At 48.6% G+C, this 19012-nt stretch overlaps 1 protein-coding gene across 1 annotated transcript in view; it reads left to right on the forward strand.

The window, feature by feature from the left end:
* Positions 1-3949: 3949 nt before the first annotated feature.
* The window catches only part of LOC121558898 (MAGUK p55 subfamily member 4-like), a 55460-nt gene continuing 40397 nt past the window's right edge, over positions 3950-19012 (forward strand). The window contains exon 1 of the mRNA XM_041872241.2: positions 3950-4093. The gene's annotated coding sequence lies outside the window, so the exon portion shown is untranslated. The remainder of the gene's footprint in view (positions 4094-19012) is intronic.

The raw sequence follows: 19012 nt of genomic DNA on the forward strand, positions 1-19012 counted from the left end.
ACAGAAATTATTAAATATTAAAGCATTAGACCTATCACTAAAAGCTTCAGTCATACAAAAGTTATACTTCAATCCGAACTGGTTCTCAAGCAAATTAGTAAGATTGTCTCACCCAATGTTCAAGAAAGGCCTTTTTCCCTTTATTCAGATTACAACCTCTCACTTTCAGTTATTTGAAAAGGAAATAATCTCCCAAATAACACTATTTCTAAAACAAGCCATAGAAAGTTGGTTGCAATTTCAATTTAATCCTCCAGAAACGACAGAACAAATAATGCAACAAATATTGTGGTTAAATTCAAATATACTAATTGACAGAAAAACTTTTTACCTTAGCCCTAACCTTAGCCCTGACCTTAGCCCTAACCTTAACCACTCGGAATTAATGCCTAAACTGTTCATCTTTGAGTTGTTTCTTTTTTTACCCTGTAACCACGTAAAAAAAATTGAAGTTGGTTTCAAACTTTTGGACATCAGAGCAACTTTGAGGGAATCTTATTTGAGTCGGAAAAGGATGTTCATATGATAGGAAAGATAAACCAAACCTTGAAGAGAGCAGAGAGCCGAGAGCCGAGAGCCGAGAGCCGAGAGCCGAGAGCCGAGAGCAGAGAGCAGAGAGCAGAGAGCAGAGAGCCGAACCAACTGACAACCTCTTAGAAGAAAATATAAACTACTGGGAACCAAGAATTATAAAGAACTGATGTTGGCACAAGATGGAGGGAATGATGGAGCATAACTAACGAAATTACAGTTAACGAAAATGTACACTTAATCCAGTATAAACTAATGTATAGAATTTATTACACAAGAGACAAAATTCACAAATTCTACAGCACGTCAACAATAGACGTTCATCCATCAGGCAAAGGACAGTGGGCCAGATTCAAACCCATGCCGATGTAACAGTGTTGCTTCCGTCCCTCTCCTCGCCCCTACCTGGGCTCGAACCAGGGACCCTCTGCACACATCCACAACAGTCACCCTCGAAGCACCGTTACCCGTCGCTCCACAAAAAAGCCGCGGCCCTCGCAGAGCAAAGGGAAACATCTACTTCAAGGTCTCAGAGCGAGTGACGTCACCGATTGAAATGCTACAGGCGCGCACCGCTAACTAGCTAGCCATTTCACACCGGTTACACCGACTCTGGCATATGGTGTGCTGGGGTCAGTGGCTGTAACCGCAAAACAACATAGGTACTGAGGTAACCAAAGTAATTTATTCTACATGTTGCTTGCCTTCAACATATAATAAAACAATTGATTTAAAAAAATATATATATATATATCTTCCCTAACAGAAAATACATCTACCCCCTACAAATATGTCCATGTATTATAACCCACATTAGAATTCACACTAGACATGCTGTAGCCTGCAGAAGGTACAATGTAAGGATGGTACTGCATTGTATACAAACATCGCATCCAGCTTCCCCCTGGCAGCAATTCGAAATATTTATTCAGATATTCAAATCCTCCTTTTGCAGAATTATTTTCCTCCCGTGGGGGAAAGGGATCAAATTAAAATCCAACATCTGTGGTGGGTGGGATAAGGATGAACTCTTCCTCCATTGGTAGGCCTAATGATGACAGAGGGGTTCATAAAGAATGACCTCTGACCCTCCGAATGAAGGGCAAGCAGAGAAGAGCCGGGATCTGGAACAACAACCTTTTAACCCTGCTCTGGTGACCAACTGGACCTGGTAGAGCTTGAACTCTTGACCTCCTTTAAGGCACCCAGAATGCAATGTTTATCACCCATAATGCAACATGTACCATAGAAATGGAAACTACTGGTTTGTGGGTATTGTGTATACAGATGGTGGACTGGGAACTGGGTTTTGATGACTGATACAGTCGTATAGCTATCCTAGCGGTGTACAACAACACCATACACTAGCTCTGGTGGGAGGGCTACTGTACGATGACTGTTAGCTCAAAGGTATGGCTATAGTATACACGTATAGCTTTCCCTCATCCCAGATTGACTATAATCAGAGGAACGCTGAACGGCATTTGTCGATGTTGCAATACTATGTTAAATAGCGGACGCTAACACATGGATGTGATGTGAATGAAGACTGGCCCTCATGGAGACCCAGATGTTGCTCCATCTCTCTCTTCCACTGTGTCAGTGGATTTACTCTATTTAGGTCCCAAATGGCACCCTATTCCCTATATAGTACCTACTTTTGAGCAGGGCCCTGTGCACTATATAGGGAATAGGGGGCCATTTGGGACACATCATCTGTTATTTTCCTTTTAACACTTGTTGCTGCCAGTCCTTAATGCCCGCTGGCCCTCTGGCTGGGCTAAAAGCAGAAAGAAGCTTTGTGTGCCAGCTCAGGAGTGTTCTACTCCCTGAGAGAGGGGGGAGGAGAGGGGGTAGGGGAGGCGAGAGGGAGAGGAGAGGAGAGGAGAGAGGGGGAGGAGAGGAGAGTGGGGGAGGAGAGAGGAGAGAGGAGAGTGGGAGGAGAGGAGAGTGGGGGAGGAGAGAGGAGAGGGGGAGGAGAGGAGAGTGGGGGAGGAGAGAGGAGAAGAGAGAGGGGGAGGAGAGGAGAGTGGGGGAGGAGAGAGGAGAGGAGAGTGGGGGAGGAGAGAGGAGAAGAGAGAGGGGGAGGAGAGGAGAGTGGGGGAGGAGAGAGGAGAGGAGAGTGGGTGAGGAGAGAGGAGAGGGGAGAGAGGGGAGAGAGGGGGGAGATAGAGAAGAGGTAGCTCTGTTCATTCTCTCTGCTGCTGGCTCAGAGATTAACTGGGATAGAGAGGGATTACAGTCTAACTTCCCCAGGAACGCTTTGTAGTGAAATCACAGACATGTTGTCACCGGGGCTGTGTACTGTGTTAGCTGCCTTACACTGAAGAGACCTGTTTCACGAGGTCAGGGGTGAAGGATCAAGGAAGTATCTGAGAAGGTAAGGTAATTTTTTACTTTTGTAAACATTGATTGTTGAGATTGTTGTCAGTGATGGCTTGCCTGCATCAGAGAGAGTCAACTATTTGGATAAGCTTAGCTATAACAATCAGCCATACCACTAACAATCAGCCATACCACTAACAATCAGCCATATCATTAACAATCAGCCATACCACTAACAATCAGCCATACCACTAACAATCAGCCATACCACTAACAATCAGCCATACCACTAACAATCAGCCATACCACTAACAATCAGCCATATCACTAACAATCAGCCATACCACTAACAATCAGCCATACCACTAACAATCAGCCATACCACTAACAATCAGCCATACCACTAACAATCAGCCATACCACTAACAATCAGCCATACCACTAACAATCAGCCATACCACTAACAATCAGCTATACCACTAACAATCAGCTATACCACTAACAATCAGCCATACCACTAACAATCAGCCATACACACTAACAATCAGCCATACCACTAACAATCAGCCATACCACTAACAATCAGCCATACCACTAACAATCAGCCATACACACTAACAATCAGCCATACCACTAACAATCAGCCATATCACTAACAATCAGCCATACCACTAACAATCAGCCATATCACTAACAATCAGCCATATCACTAACAATCAGCCATACCATAAACAATCAGCCATACCACTAACAATCAGCCATACCATTAACAATCAGCCATACCACTAACAATCAGCCATACCACTAACAATCAGCCATACCACTAACAATCAGCCATACCACTAACAATCAGCCATACCACTAACAATCAGCCATACCACTAACAATCAGCCATACCACTAACAATCAGCCATACCACTAACAATCAGCCATACCACTAACAATCAGCCATACCATTAACAATCAGAGGGGGAGGAGAGGGGAGAGAGGGGGAGGAGAGGGGGGAGAGAGGAAAGAGGGGGGAGATAGAGAAGAGGTAGCTCTGTTCATTCTCTCTGCTGCTGGCTCAGAGATTAACTGGGATAGAGAGGGATTACAGTCTAACTTCCCCAGGAACGCTTTGTAGTGAAATCACAGACATGTTGTCACCGGGGCTGTGTACTGTGTTAGCTGCCTTACACTGAAGAGACCTGTTTCACGAGGTCAGGGGTGAAGGATCAAGGAAGTATCTGAGAAGGTAAGGTCTCATTTTTTACTTTTGTAAACATTGATTGTTGAGATTGTTGTCAGTGATGGCTTGCCTGCATCAGAGAGAGTCAACTATTTGGATAAATTTAGATCTAACAATCAGCCATACCACTAACAATCAGCCAAAGCACTAACAATCAAACAATCAGCCATAGCACTGATAACATTTACAATCCACTCTAGTCATTTTGATCCACTCTAGTCTTCCTCTGTGGATATTAAGTTGTAGTGTTGCTTTGTACTCAAAACAATAGCTATTCGTTTTAAGAAAGCACAGTACCATCTACCATCTGGCCTCGTCCAAGGAAGCACAGTACCATCTACCATCTACCATCTACCATCTACCATCTGGCCTCGTCCAAGGACTTTAATCACAGTATGATAAATCACTCATTATATAAGATAACTATCTGAGGTTTGTGTTAGCATTTAATCCCTGACTTCATCCATATGTTTACTTTTAGAACAGATCACCAATGTCAATGAGGAAGTTAACCCTAACCCTGGCTGCTCCTAACCCTAACCCTGGATGCTCCTAACCCTAACCCTGGATGCTCCTAACCCTAACCCTGGATGCTCCTAACCCTAACCCTGGATGCTCCTAACTCTAACCCTGGATGCTCCTAACCCTAACCCTGGATGCTCCTAACTCTAACCCTGGATGCTCCTAACCCTAACCCTGGATGCTCCTAACCCTAACCCTGGATAACCCTAACCCTGGATGCTCCTAACCCTGGATGCTCCTAACCCTAACCCTGGATGCTCCTAACTCTAACCCTGGATGCTCCTAACCCTAACCCTGGATGCTCCTAACCCTAACCCTGGATGCTCCTAACTCTAACCCTGGATGCTCCTAACCCTAACCCTGGATGCTCCTAACCCTGGATGCTCCTAACCCTAACCCTGGATGCTCCTAACCCTAACCCTGGCTGCTCCTAACCCTAACCCTGGATGCTCCTAACCCTAACCCTGGATGCTCCTAACTCTAACCCTGGAAGCTCCTAACCCTAACCCTGGATGCTCCTAACCCTAACGCTGGATGCTCCTAACCCTAACCCTGGAAGCTCCTAACCCTAACCCTGGATGCTCCTAACCCTAACCCTGGATGCTCCTAACCCTAACCCTGGATGCTCCTAACCCTAACCCTGGATGCTCCTAACCCTAACCCTGGATGCTCCCTAACTCTAACCCTGGATGCTCCTAACCCTAACCCTGGATGCTCCTAACCTAACCCTGGATGCTCCTAACCCTAACCCTGGATGCTCCTAACCCTAACCCTGGAAGCTCCTAACCCTAACCCTGGATGCTCCTAACCCTAACCCTGGATGCTCCTAACCCTGGATGCTCCTAACCCTAACCCTGGATGTTCCTAACCCTAACCCTGGATGCTCCTAACCCTAACCCTGGATGTTCCTAACCCTAACCCTGGATGCTCCTAACCCTAACCCTGGATGTTCCTAACTCTAACCCTGGATGCTCCTAACCCTAACCCTGGATGCTCCTAACCCTGGATGCTCCTAACCCTAACCCTGGATGCTCCTAACCCTAACCCTGGATGCTCCTAACCCTAACCCTGGATGTTCCTAACCCTAACCCTGGATGCTCCTAACCCTAACCCTGGATGTTCCTAACTCTAATCCTGGATGCTCCTAACTCTAATCCTGGGCGCAGTGGTCTAAGGCACTGCATCGCAGTGCTAACTGTGCCACTAGAGATCCTGGTTCGAATCCAGGCTCTGTCGCAGCCGGCCGCGACCGGGAGACTCATGGGCGGCGCACAATTGGCCCAGGGTAGGGGAGGGAATGGCTGGCAGGGATGTAGCTCAGTTGATAGAGCATGGCGTTTGCAACGCCAGGGTTGTGGGTTCGATTCCCACGGGGGGCCAGTATAAAAAAAATATGTATTCACTAACTGTAAGTCGCTCTGGATAAGAGCGTCTGCTAAATGACGTAAATGTAATCCTGGATGCTCCTAACTCTAACCCTGGATGCTCCTAACCCTAACCCTGGCTGCTCCTAACGCTAACCTTGGATGCTCCTATCTCTAATCCTGGATGCTCCTAACCCTGGCTGCTCCTAACCCTAACCCTGGCTGCTCCTAAACCTAATCCTGGATACTCCTAACCCTGGCTGCTCCTAACCCTGGCTGCTCCTAACCCTAATCCTGGATGCTCCTAACTTTAACCCTGGCTGCTCCTAACCCTAATCCTGGATGCTCCTAACTCTAACCCTGGATGTTCCTAACCCTGGATGCTCCTAACTCCAATCCTGTGTTGGGGGGGGTTCAACCGGATGTGTGATGATTAGGAAAGGGATGTGTGATGATTAGTAAGGGGATGTGTGATGATTAGTAAGGGGATGTGTGGTGATTAGTAAGGGGATGTGTGGTGATTAGTAAGGGGATGTGTGGTGATTAGTAAGGGGATGTGTGGTGATTAGGAAGGGGATGTGTGGTGATTAGTAAGGGGATGTGTGGTGATTAGTAAGGGGATGTGTGGTGATTAGTAAGGGGATGTGTGATGATTAGGAAGGGGATGTGTGATGATTAGGAAGGGGATGTGTGGTGATTAGGAAGGGGATGTGTGGTGATTAGGAAGGGGATGTGTGGTGATTAGTAAGGGGATGTGTGGTGATTAGTAAGGGGATGTGTGGTGATTAGGAAGGGGATGTGTGGTGATTAGTAAGGGGATGTGTGGTGATTAGTAAGGGGATGTGTGGTGATTAGTAAGGGGATGTGTGGTGATTAGTAAGGGGATGTGTGGTGATTAGTAAGGGGATGTGTGGTGATTAGTAAGGGGATGTGTGGTGATTAGTAAGGGGATGTGTGGTGATTAGTAAGGGGATGTGTGGTGATTAGTAAGGGGATGTGTGATGATTAGTAAGGGGATGTGTGGTGATTAGTAAGGGGATGTGTGGTGATTAGTAAGGGGATGTGTGGTGATTAGTAGGGGGATGTGTGGTGATTAGTAAGGGGATGTGTGGTGATTAGTAAGGGGATGTGTGGTGATTAGTAAGGGGATGTGTGGTGATTAGTAAGGGGATGTGTGGTGATTAGTAAGGGGATGTGTGGTGATTAGTAAGGGGATGTGTGATGATTAGTAAGGGGATGTGTGGTGATTAGTAAGGGTGAAGATAAAAGGTTACGTTGAACATTCTGAGTATTAGTAAGCTTTAGCTACATCCTCTATTTTTGCACACTGACAGTTGACTAGATCAAAGCGTTTGCACGGTGTTCATATTGTTTAGTACATATCCAGTGGAGTCATCTTAATACACAGCATTTTTTATCAATTTTATTACATTTTAAGCTAGTAATCAATTTAAGTTATTTTTTAAGCTGCACTATACATTGTAACATATTTTAGTGTATGGTGTAATGGATTTTAATGTGGTCAGTTCATCCGTCTAGTCCTCAGTTTGTGATTCATCTGCCGGGTATGGGGTGTACTTTATTAACAGTTGTGTCTCAAGTGACCCAGCCAGGTGTCTCTCTAGTGACCCAGCCAGGTGTCTGTCTAGTGACCCAGCCAGGTGTCTGTCTAGTGACCCAGCCAGGTGTCTCTCTAGTCTCCCAGCCAGGTGTCTCTCTAGTGACCCAGCCAAGTGTCTCTCTAGTGACCCAGCCAGGTGTCTCTCTAGTGACCCAGCCAGGTGTCTCTCTAGTGACCCAGCCAGGTGTCTGTCTAGTGACCCAGCCAGGTGTCTCTCTAGTGACCCAGCCAGGTGTCTGTCTAGTGACCCAGCTAGGTGTCTGTCTAGTCTCCCAGCCAGGTGTCTGTCTAGTGACCCAGCCAGGTGTCTCTCTAGTGACCCAGCCAAGTGTCTGTCTAGTGACCCAGCCAGGTGTCTGTCTAGTGACCCAGCCAAGTGTCTCTCTAGTGACCCAGCCAGGTGTCTCTCTAGTGACCCAGCCAGGTGTCTGTCTAGTGACCCAGCCAGGTGTCTGTCTAGTGACCCAGCTAAGTGTCTGTCTAGTCTCCCAGCCAGGTGTCTGTCTAGTGACCCAGCCAGGTGTCTCTCTAGTGACCCAGCCAGGTGTCTGTCTAGTGACCCAGCCAAGTGTCTCTCTAGTGACCCAGCCAGGTGTCTGTCTAGTGACCCAGCCAAGTGTATTTCTAGTGACCCAGCCAAGTGTCTCTCTAGTGACCCAGCCAGGTGTCTGTCTAGTGACCCAGCCAGGTGTCTGTCTAGTGACCCAGCCAGGTGTCTGTCTAGTGACCCAGCCAAGTGTCTGTCTAGTGACCCAGCCAGGTGTCTCTCTAGTTACCCAGCCAGGTGTCTCTCTAGTGACCCAGCCAGGTGTCTGTCTAGTGACCCAGCCAGGTGTCTCTCTAGTGACCCAGCCAGGTGTCTGTCTAGTGACCCATCCAGGTGTCTCTCTAGTGACCCAGCCAGGTGTCTGTCTAGTGACCCAGCCAGGTGTCTGTCTGTATGTTCATCTTCAACATGAGGCCAGTTATGGAGGCTGAGACAGGACCACCTCAGGGCCTCTATGACAATGGTGAGTCTCTAGCGGTAAAACCTTAATTGCAGAAATACCCCTATCGCTTCCAGTGTTTGTTAGCTAGCGGTGGCTACAGTTAGCGGGGGTTACAGTTAGCATAGGTTTGTAAAGGCTGTTTAAAGGAAACCAAACCATGGATTATAGTTTCTCCTGGCCCAGAGACTACTTTCAGGGTGGGGAACCATCTAACATCAAGTTGTAAAATCCTGAACTTCCCTTAACATGCAAAAATATCAGTGAGACAGGATCTTCCCCTTTAACATGCAATAATACCAGTGAGACCAGAACAACCCTTTTAACATCCATTAATACCAGAACTTCCCCTTTAACATTCAATAATACCAGTGAGACCAGAGAGAAACAATATAATAGGACTGTTCTATTCAGTCAGACTAAGCCCACCCACTACAGTCGATTGACGCGCCCCATCAAAATATGTCTGTTTAAGCTGGAGATATGCTTTTTTTGCATGGGCTGCGTCTCAATCCTAAGAGGCTCCCTGTGAGTAGGCTGAGGCCAATAGAGAGTGACAGGAATAACACATTTCAGTAAGGTTGGTTTCTTAGCGTTCATAGCCATGGTTATCAGCTGTACCACAGAGATGGAACGTAAATCACAGAAAATAGATGTTGCGGTGGCAGCTGCAGGGAAGTTATTGGGTGTAAGAGATTTTACTGCAGAAGAGTTACAAGGTGTGTTGAACGATTGTCAAGGGGTGCTGAAGGTGGGTGTGGTGCAGGAATCAAGCGCAGGACGCAGAAGCTTAGTCCAAAAGACTTTAGTGAGTTATTCACGTAGTACACGAGAACCATAAGCCCGGAGGCGAAATAAAGGCGCACACAGGCGTCAAACAAAAGGCGCACTAACATGTGCGAAAACCTCTCCAAACAACGGAGGGAAGATACGTAGCTCAGAACACCAAACAGAGGAGCAATCACACACAACACCAAACACACACAACGAGAACTAAATAGGACACTAACGAGGACTAACTAGACACAGGTGTACAACATCAAGACAAAACCAAAGGAACATGAAACATAGATCGGTGGCAGCTAGTACTCCGGGGACGACGACCGCCGAAACCTGCCCGAACAAGGAGGAGGAGCAGCCTCGGCCGAAACCGTGACAGTACCCCCCCCCTTGACGCGCGGCTCCAGCCGTGCGCCGACCCCGGCCTCGGGGACGACCAGGAGGGCGTGGAGCAGGGCGCGCGGGATGGTCCCGGTGGAACTCCGACAGGAGAGATGGGTCTAGGATGTCCCTCCGCGGCACCCAGCACCGCTCCTCCGGGCCGTACCCCTCCCACTCCACGAGATACTGGAGACCCCCCATCCGGCGTCTAGAGTCCAAGAAGGACCGAACGGTGTACGCCGGAGCCCCCTCAATGTCCAGTGGGGGCGGAGGAGTCTCTCCTATCTCACCTTCCTGGAGTGGACCAGCTACCACCGGCCTGAGAAGAGACACATGGAACGAGGGGTTAATATTCTTATATTCAACAGGCAGATGTAACCTATAACACACCTCGTTCAATCTTCTCAGGACTTTAAAAGGCCCCACAAACCGCCGACCCAGCTTCCGGCAGGGCAGGCGGAGGGGTAGGTTTCTGGTAGAGAGCCAGACTCGATTCCGGGTGCGTACACCGGCCCCTCACTGCGGTGGAGATCGGCGCTCGCCTTGTGACGACGGATGGCCCGCTGCAGGTGGACGTGTGCAGCGTTCCACGTCTCCTCCGAGCGCCTCAACCAATCATCAACCGCAGGGTCCTCGATCTGGCTCTGCTGCCAATGTGCCAGAACCGGCTGGTAACCTAACACACATTGGAAGGGGGTTAGGTTGGTAGAGGAGTGGCGGAGAGAATTCTGGGCCATCTCGGCCCAGGGAATGTACCGAGCCCACTCCTCAGGCCGGTCCTGGCAATACGACCTCAGAAACCTACCCACATCCTGGTTGACTCGTTCTACCTGCCCGTTATTCTCCGGGTGGTACCCTGAGGTAAGGCTCACCGAGACCCCCAAACGCTCCATGAACGCTCTCCATACTCGGGAGGTAAACTGGGGGCCTCGATCAGACACTATATCCTCGGGTACCCCGTAATGCCGGAAGACGTGGGTAAATAGGGCCTCTGCGGTTTGTAGGGCAGTAGGAAGACCCGACATAGGGAAAAGACGACAGGCCTTAGAGAACCGGTCCACAACGACCAGGATGGTGGTATTCCCCTGAGAGAGGGGAAGGTCTGTCACAAAATCCACTGAGAGGTGGGACCATGGTCGTTGTGGAACGGGCAGGGGTTGTAACTTACCCCTGGGCAGGTGTCTGGGTGCCTTACACTGGGCGCACACCGAGCAGGAGGAGACATAAACCCTCACATCCCTGGCTAACGTGGGCCACCAGTATTTAGTGCTAAGACAATGCACCGTCCGGCCAATACCCGGATGTCCAGAGGAGGGTGACGTGTGAGCCCAGTAAATGAGTCGATCCCGAATCTCGAGCGGAACGTACTTCCGACCCTCAGGACACTGTGGAGGGCTGGGGTCGGTACGCAACGCTCGCTCGATTTCGGCATCGACCTCCCACACCACCGGTACCACAAGACAAGACTCCGGTAGTATGGGAGTAGGCTCAACGGACCTCTCCTCCGTGTCATACCGCCGGGACAGCGCATCTGCCTTACCATTCTGGGACCCAGGGATGTACGTGATTTTAAATACGAACCTGGTGAGAAACATACTCCATCGAGCCTGGCGAGGGTTCAGTCTCCTCGCTGCCCGGATGTACTCCAGGTTCCGATGGTCAGTCAAAATGAGGAAAGGGTGTTGAGCCCCCTCAAGCCAATGCCTCCACACCTTAAGGGCCTGAACTACAGCTCCCTGTCCCCGACGTCATAATTACGCTCCGCCGGGCTGAGCTTTTTAGAGTAAAAAGCACAGGGGCGGAGTTTAGGTGGCGTGCCGGACCGTTGAGAGAGAACGGCCCCTATACCGGAGGTGGATCGGAGGCCAATTACGCACAGCGGACACACGATCCACCTCCATTCTCACCCCTGACGCGGACAACCGATAACCCAAAAAGGAGACTGACTCCTGGAAAAACAGACATTTCTCTGCCTTGACATATAGGTCGTGCTCCAACAGCCTCCTCCTTACACGACGCACCAGGGCTATATGCTCGGCTCGGGTAGACGAGTACACTAGAATGTCATCAATGTACACGACCACCCCTTGCCCCTGCATATCCCGGAAAATGTCATCTACGAAGGATTGGAAGACTGATGGAGCATTCATCAACCCATATGGCATGACGAGATACTCGAAATGACCTGACGTGGTACTAAACGCTGTTTTCCATTCGTCGCCCTCCCTAATGCGCACCAAGTTATACGCGCTCCTGAGATCCAGTTTTGTGAAAAACCGCGCTCCATGCAATGACTCCGTCATGGTCGCAATCAGAGGGAGTGGATAACTGTATTTCACAGTAATCTGATTGAGACCACGGTAATCGATGCACGGGCGCAACCCTCCATCTTTTTCTTCACAAAAAGAAGCTCGAGGAGGCGGGAGAAGTGGAGGGCCGTATGTATCCCTGTCTCAAAGATTCGGCTATGTAAGTTTCCCATAGCTTTTCTCTCCTCTTGAGACAAAGGATACACGTGGCTCCGTGGGAGCGCTGCTCCTGCCTGGAGATCAATCGCACAATCCCCCTGTCTATGAGGAGGCAACTGCGTCGCCCTAGCTTTACTAAACACGAGAGCTAAATCCCCATATTCAGGCGGAATGTGCAGTGCGGGCACTTGGTTTGGACTTTCCACCGAAGTCGCCCCCACGGAAACACCCAGACATCGCCCCTCACACTGAACAGACCACCCATCAAGAGCTCTCTGTTGCCACGAAATAGCAGGGTTATGGGTACTTAACCAGGGAATCCTCAGCACCACTGGGTACGCAGGAGAGTCGATCAGATACAACTGTATAGTCTCTTCATGACCCCCCTGCGCACACATCCTAAGTGGCGCTGTGACTTCCCTAATCAACCCCGACCCCAACGGGCGGCTATCTAAAGCATGAACGGGAAAAGGTTTGTCAACAGGTAGGAGAGGGATCCCTAAATCTAAACAAAACTTCCGATCAACAAAATTCCCAGCTGCGCCTGAATCTACTAGCACCTTATGCTGGGAATTTATTTATTTTATTTTATTTCACCTTTATTTAACCAGGTAAACCAGTTGAGAACAAGTTCTCATTTACAACTGCGACCTGGCCAAGATAAAGCATAGCAGTGCGATAAAAACAACAACACAGAGTTACATATGGGGTAAAACAAAACAAAAATCAAAAAAATACAACAGAAATACAATTAATATACAGTGTGCAAATTTAGCAAGTTATGGAGGTAAGGCAATAAAATAGGCTATAGTGCAAAATAATTACAATTTAGTATTAACACTGGAATGATGTGCAAGAGATGATGTGCAAATAGAGATACTGGGGTACAGATGAGCAAAATAAATAACAATATAGGGATGAGGTAGTTGGGCGGGCTAATTTCAGATGGGCTGTGTACAGGTGCAGTGATCGGTAAGGTGCTCTGACAACTGATGCCTAAAGTTAGTGAGGGAGATAAGCGTCTCCAGCTTCAGAGATTTTGCAGTTTGTTCCAGTCATTGGCAGCAGAGAACTGGAAGGAATTGCGGCCAAAGGAGGTGTTGGCTTTGGGGATGACCAGTGAGATATACCCGCTGGAGCGCAGACTACGGGTGGGTGTTGCTATGGTGACCAATGAGCTAAGATAAGGCGGGGATTTGCCTAGCAGTGATTTATAGATGGCCTGGAGCCAGTGGGTTTGGCGACGAATATGTAGTGAGGACCAGCCAACAAGAGCGTACAGGTCACAGTGGTGGGTATTATATGGGGCTTTGGAGACAAAACGGATGGCACTGTGATAGACAACATCCAATTTGCTGAGTAGAGTGTTGGAGGCTATTTTGTAAATGACATCGCTCGAAGTCAAGGATCGGTAGGATAGTCAGTTTTACAAGGGCATGTTTGGCAGCATGAGTGAAGGAGGCTTTGTTGCGAAATAGGAAACCGATTCTAGATTTAACTTTGGATTGGAGATTCTTAATGTGAGTCTGGAAGGAGAGTTTACAGTCTAACCAGACACCTAGATATTTGTAGTTGTCCACGTACTCTAGGTCAGACCCGTCTAGAGTAGTGATTCTAGTCGGGTGGGCGGGTGCAAGCAGCGTTCGGTTGAAGAGCATGCATTTTGTTTTACTAGTGTTTAAGAGCAGTTGGAGGCTACTGAAGGAGTGTTGTATGGAATTGAAGCTCGTTTGGAGGTTTGTTAACACAGTGTCCAATGAAGGGCCAGATGTATACAAAATGGTGTCGTCTGCGTAGAGGTGGATCTGAGAGTCACCAGCAGCAAGAGCGACGTCATTGATATACACAGAGAAAAGAGTTGGCCCAAGAATTGAACCCTGTGGCACCCCCATAGAGACTGCCATAGGTCCAGACAACAGGCCCTCCGATTTGACACATTGAACTCTATCTGAGAAGTAGTTGGTGAACCAGGCGAGGCAGTCATTAGAGAAACCAAGGCTATTTAGTCTGCCAATAAGAATGCGGTGGTTGACAGAGTCGAAAGCCTTGGCCAGGTCAATGAAAACGGCTGCACAGTACTGTCTATTATCGATCGCGGTTATAATATCATTTAGGACCTTGAGCGTGGCTGAAGTGCACCCATGACCATGAGGTGCAACCTGTGGAAAACAAACAGGTATACAAAAGTGCGCAACAGAGAGATCTGGGTAAGTGGGGCGTCTACTCACCTGGGAGGGCTCCCCAGTGCGTGGCCTGTTGTCTCCTCCCTCGGGGAACCCTCCCCAGCACCTGGCCGCAGTGTGCCCTCCACGACCGCACTTGGTGCAGGGGACAGGCCCCCTCGGGCTCCTCCTCCTCCTTTCTCTAGCGCCAGCACCCCCGAGCTCCATAGGGCTCGGCTCGGAGGTGCCGGAGGGTGGAATGGACGGACCCCACTCGGGACGTCCACGGGTGGCCAGCAGGGTGTCCAGACGGATGGACATATCGACCAACTGGTCGAAGGTGAAATTGGTATCCCTGCAGGCCAACTCACGTTGAACGTCCTCCCATAGGCTACATCGAAAATGGTCGATGAGGGCCCGTTCATTCCACCCTGCGTCTGCCGCTAGAGTCCGGAACTCCAGCGCGAACGCCTGTGCGCTCCTCCTCCCCTGTCTCAGGTGGACTAGACGCTCCCCCGCTGCTTTGCCCTCAGGTGGATGGTCGAACACGGCCTTGAAGCGACGGGAGAACTCGGCGTAGGAGATGGTGGTGGCGTCCATCCTCCTCCACTCGGCGTTGGCCCATTCCAACGCCTTGCCCGTGAGACAGGAGATGACGGCGGAAACGCTCTCGTGTCCCGAGGGCACCGGGTGTACAGTGGCCAGGTAGAGCTCCACCTGCAGGAGGAACCCCTGACACCCGGCAGCTGTTCCGTCATACGCCCTCGGGAGCGAGAGCCGAATCCCACTGGGTTCTGGACCTGGGACTGGTGGACCGGCCGATGGGGGTGGCAGGGTAGGTGGAGGTGTGGGTACCCCTCTGGACTCCCATCGGTGCAGGGTGTTGATGACGTCCTGTAGAGCGGTCCCCAGTTGTCGTATCTGGTCATCCTGGCCGCGGACATGCTCCTCCAGCGACTCAGGCGTGACTGTTGCTCCTGCTGATTCCATTCATTAAGGTGTGTGATTCTGTCAAGGGGTGCTGGAGGTGGGTGTGGTGCAGGAATCAAGTGCAGGACGCAGAAGCTTAGTCCAAAAGACTTTAGTGAGTTATTCACGTAGTACACGAGAACCATAAGCCCGGAGGCGAAATAAAGGCACACACAGGCGTCAAACAAAAGGCGCACTAACATGTGCGAAAACCTCTCCAAACAACGGAGGGACGATACGTAGCTCAGAACACCAAACAGAGGAGCAATCACACACAACACCAAACACACACAACGAGAACTAAATAGGACACTAACGAGGACTAACTAGACACAGGTGTACAACATCAAGACAAAACCAAACGAACATGAAACATAGATCGGTGGCAGCTAGTACTCCGGGGACGACGACCGCTGAAACCTGCCCGAACAAGGAGGAGGAGCAGCCTCGGCCGAAACCGTGACAACGACAGTGTCCCGTCCGCCCAGGCTGACAGCATCGAGTAGGATCAGATAAGGCCAAAGTAATGGAATAGTGGTCCCGTTTAGCTCAGTTGGTAGAGCATGGCGCTTGCAATGCCAGGGTTGTGGGTTCGTTTCCCATAGGGGACCAGTATGAAAAACACTCTAAGTCGCTCTGGATAAGAGTGTCTGTTAAATGTAAATAGTGGTGAGGTTTTAATGGGTGTAGGGTTAGTTGGTATAGTGGTGAGGTTTTAATGGGTGTAGGATCAGTTGGTATAGTGGTGAGGTTTTAATGGGTGTAGGGTTAGTTGGTATAGTGGTGAGGTTTTAATGGGTGTAGGGTTAGTTGGTATAGTGGTGAAGTTTTAATGGGTGTAGGGTTAGTTGGTATAGTGGTGAAGTTTTAATGGGTGTAGGGTTAGTTGGTATAGTGGTGAGGTTTTAATGGGTGTAGGGTTAGTTGGTATAGTGGTGTGTTTTAATGGGTGTAGGGTTAGTTGGTATAGTGGTGAGGTTTTAATGGGTGTAGGGTTAGTTGGTATAGTGGTGAGGTTTTAATGGGTGTAGGGTTAGTTGGTATAGTGGTGAGGTTTTAATGGTTATAGTGGTGAGGTTTTAATGGGTGTAGGGTTAGTTGGTATAGTGGTGAGGTTTTAATGGGTGTAGGGTTAGTTGGTATAGTGGTGAGGTTTTAATGGGTGTAGGGTTAGTTGGTATAGTGGTGAGGTTTTAATGGGTGTAGGGTTAGTTGGTATAGTGGTGAGGTTTTAATGGGTGTAGGGTTAGTTGGTATAGTGGTGAGGTTTTAATGGGTGTAGGGTTAGTTGGGATAGTGGTGAGGTTTTAATGGGTGTAGGGTTAGTTGGTATAGTGGTGAGGTTTTAATGGGTGTAGGGTTAGTTGGTATAGTGGTGAGGTTTTAATGGGTGTAGGGTTAGTTGGTATAGTGGTGAGGTTTTAATGGGTATAGGGTTAGTTGGTATAGTGGTGAGGTTTTAATGGGTGTAGGGTTAGTTGGTATAGTGGTGAGGTTTTAATGGGTGTAGGGTTAGTTGGTATAGTGGTGAGGTTTTAATGGGTGTAGGGTTAGTTGGTATAGTGGTGAGGTTTTAATGGGTGTAGGGTTAGTTGGTATAGTGGTGAGGTTAGATGGTATAGTGGTGAGGTTTTAATGGGTGTAGGGTTAGTTGGTATAGTGGTGAGGTTTTAATGGGTGTAGGATCAGTTGGTATAGTGGTGTGTTTTAATGGGTGTAGGGTTAGTTGGTATAGTGGTGAGGTTTTAATGGGTGTAGGGTTAGTTGGTATAGTGGTGAGGTTTTAACGGGTGTAGGGTTAGTTGGTATAGTGGTGAGGTTTTAATGGGTGTAGGGTTAGTTGGGATAGTGGTGAGGTTTTAATGGGTGTAGGGTTAGTTGGTATAGTGGGGAGGTTTTAATGGGTGTAGGGTTAGTTGGTATAGTGGTTAGGTTTTAATGGGTGTAGGGTTAGTTGGTATAGTGGTGAGGTTTTAATGGGTGTAGGGTTAGTTGGTATAGTGGTGAGGTTTTAATGGGTGTAGGGTTAGTTGGTATAGTGGTGAGGTTTTAATGGGTGTAGGGTTAGTTGGTATAGTGGTGAGGTTTTAATGGGTGTAGGGTTAGTTGGTATAGTGGTGAGGTTTTAATGGGTGTAGGGTTAGTTGGTATAGTGGTGAGGTTTTAATGGGTGTAGGGTTAGTTGGTATAGTGGTGAGGTTTTAATGGGTGTAGTGTTAGTTGTTATAGTGGTTAGGTTTTAATGGGTGTAGGGTTAGTTGGTATAGTGGTGAGGTTTTAATGGGTGTAGGGTTAGTTGGAATAGTGGTGAGGTTTTAATGGGTGTAGTGGTGAGGTTTTAATGGGTGTAGGGTTAGTTGGTATAGTGGTGAGGTTTTAATGGGTGTAGGGTTAGTTGGTATAGTGGTGAGGTTTTAATGGGTGTAGGGTTAGTTGGTATAGTGGTGTGGTTTTAATGGGTGTAGGGTTAGTTGGTATAGTGGTGAGGTTTTAATGGGTGTAGGGTTAGTTGGTATAGTGGGGAGGTTAGTTGGTATAGTGGTGAGGTTAGTTGGTATAGTGGGGAGGTTAGTTGGTATAGTGGGGAGGTTAGTTGGTATAGTGGGGAGGTTAGTTGGTATAGTGGGGAGGTTAGTTGGTATAGTGGGGAGGTTAGTTGGTATAGTGGGGAGGTTAGTTGGTATAGTGGGGAGGTTAGTTGGTATAGTGGGGAGGTTAGTTGGTATAGTGGGGAGGTTAGTTGGTATAGTGGGGAGGTTAGTTGGTATAGTGGTGAGGTTAGTTGGTATAGTGGGGAGGTTAGTTGGTATAGTGGTGAGGTTAGTTGGTATAGTGGTGAGGTTAGTTGGTATAGTGGTGAGGTTAGTTGGTATAGTGGTGAGGTTAGTTGGTATAGTGGGGAGGTTAGTTGGTATAGTGGGGAGGTTAGTTGGTATAGTGGGGAGGTTAGTTGGTATAGTGGGGAGGTTAGTTGGTATAGTGGGGAGGTTAGTTGGTATAGTGGGGAGGTTAGTTGGTATAGTGGGGAGGTTAGTTGGTATAGTGGGGAGGTTAGTTGGTATAGTGGTGAGGTTAGTTGGTATAGTGGTGAGGTTAGTTGGTATAGTGGGGAGGTTAGTTGGTATAGTGGGGAGGTTAGTTGGTATAGTGGTGAGGTTAGTTGGTATAGTGGGGAGGTTAGTTGGTATAGTGGGGAGGTTAGTTGGTATAGTGGGGAGGTTAGTTGGTATAGTGGGGAGGTTAGTTGGTATAGTGGGGAGGTTAGTTGGTATAGTGGGGAGGTTAGTTGGTATAGTGGGGAGGTTAGTTGGTATAGTGGGGAGGTTAGTTGGTATAGTGGGGAGGTTAGTTGGTATAGTGGGGGAGGTTAGTTGGTATAGTGGGGAGGTTAGTTGGTATAGTGGGGAGGTTAGTTGGTATAGTGGGGAGGTTAGTTGGTATAGTGGGGAGGTTAGTTGGTATAGTGGGGAGGTTAGTTGGTATAGTGGGGAGGTTAGTTGGTATAGTGGGGAGGTTAGTTGGTATAGTGGGGAGGTTAGTTGGTATAGTGGGGAGGTTAGTTGGTATAGTGGGGAGGTTAGTTGGTATAGTGGGGAGGTTAGTTTGTAGGGACATGTTCTTCCTTTTTCCGCTCCCCTTTTTGTGTCACAGGCCACACCTTTGCGGGCCGCC

Source organism: Coregonus clupeaformis, unplaced genomic scaffold, assembly GCF_020615455.1.
Source record: "Coregonus clupeaformis isolate EN_2021a unplaced genomic scaffold, ASM2061545v1 scaf0479, whole genome shotgun sequence".
Taxonomy (NCBI): domain Eukaryota; kingdom Metazoa; phylum Chordata; class Actinopteri; order Salmoniformes; family Salmonidae; genus Coregonus; species Coregonus clupeaformis.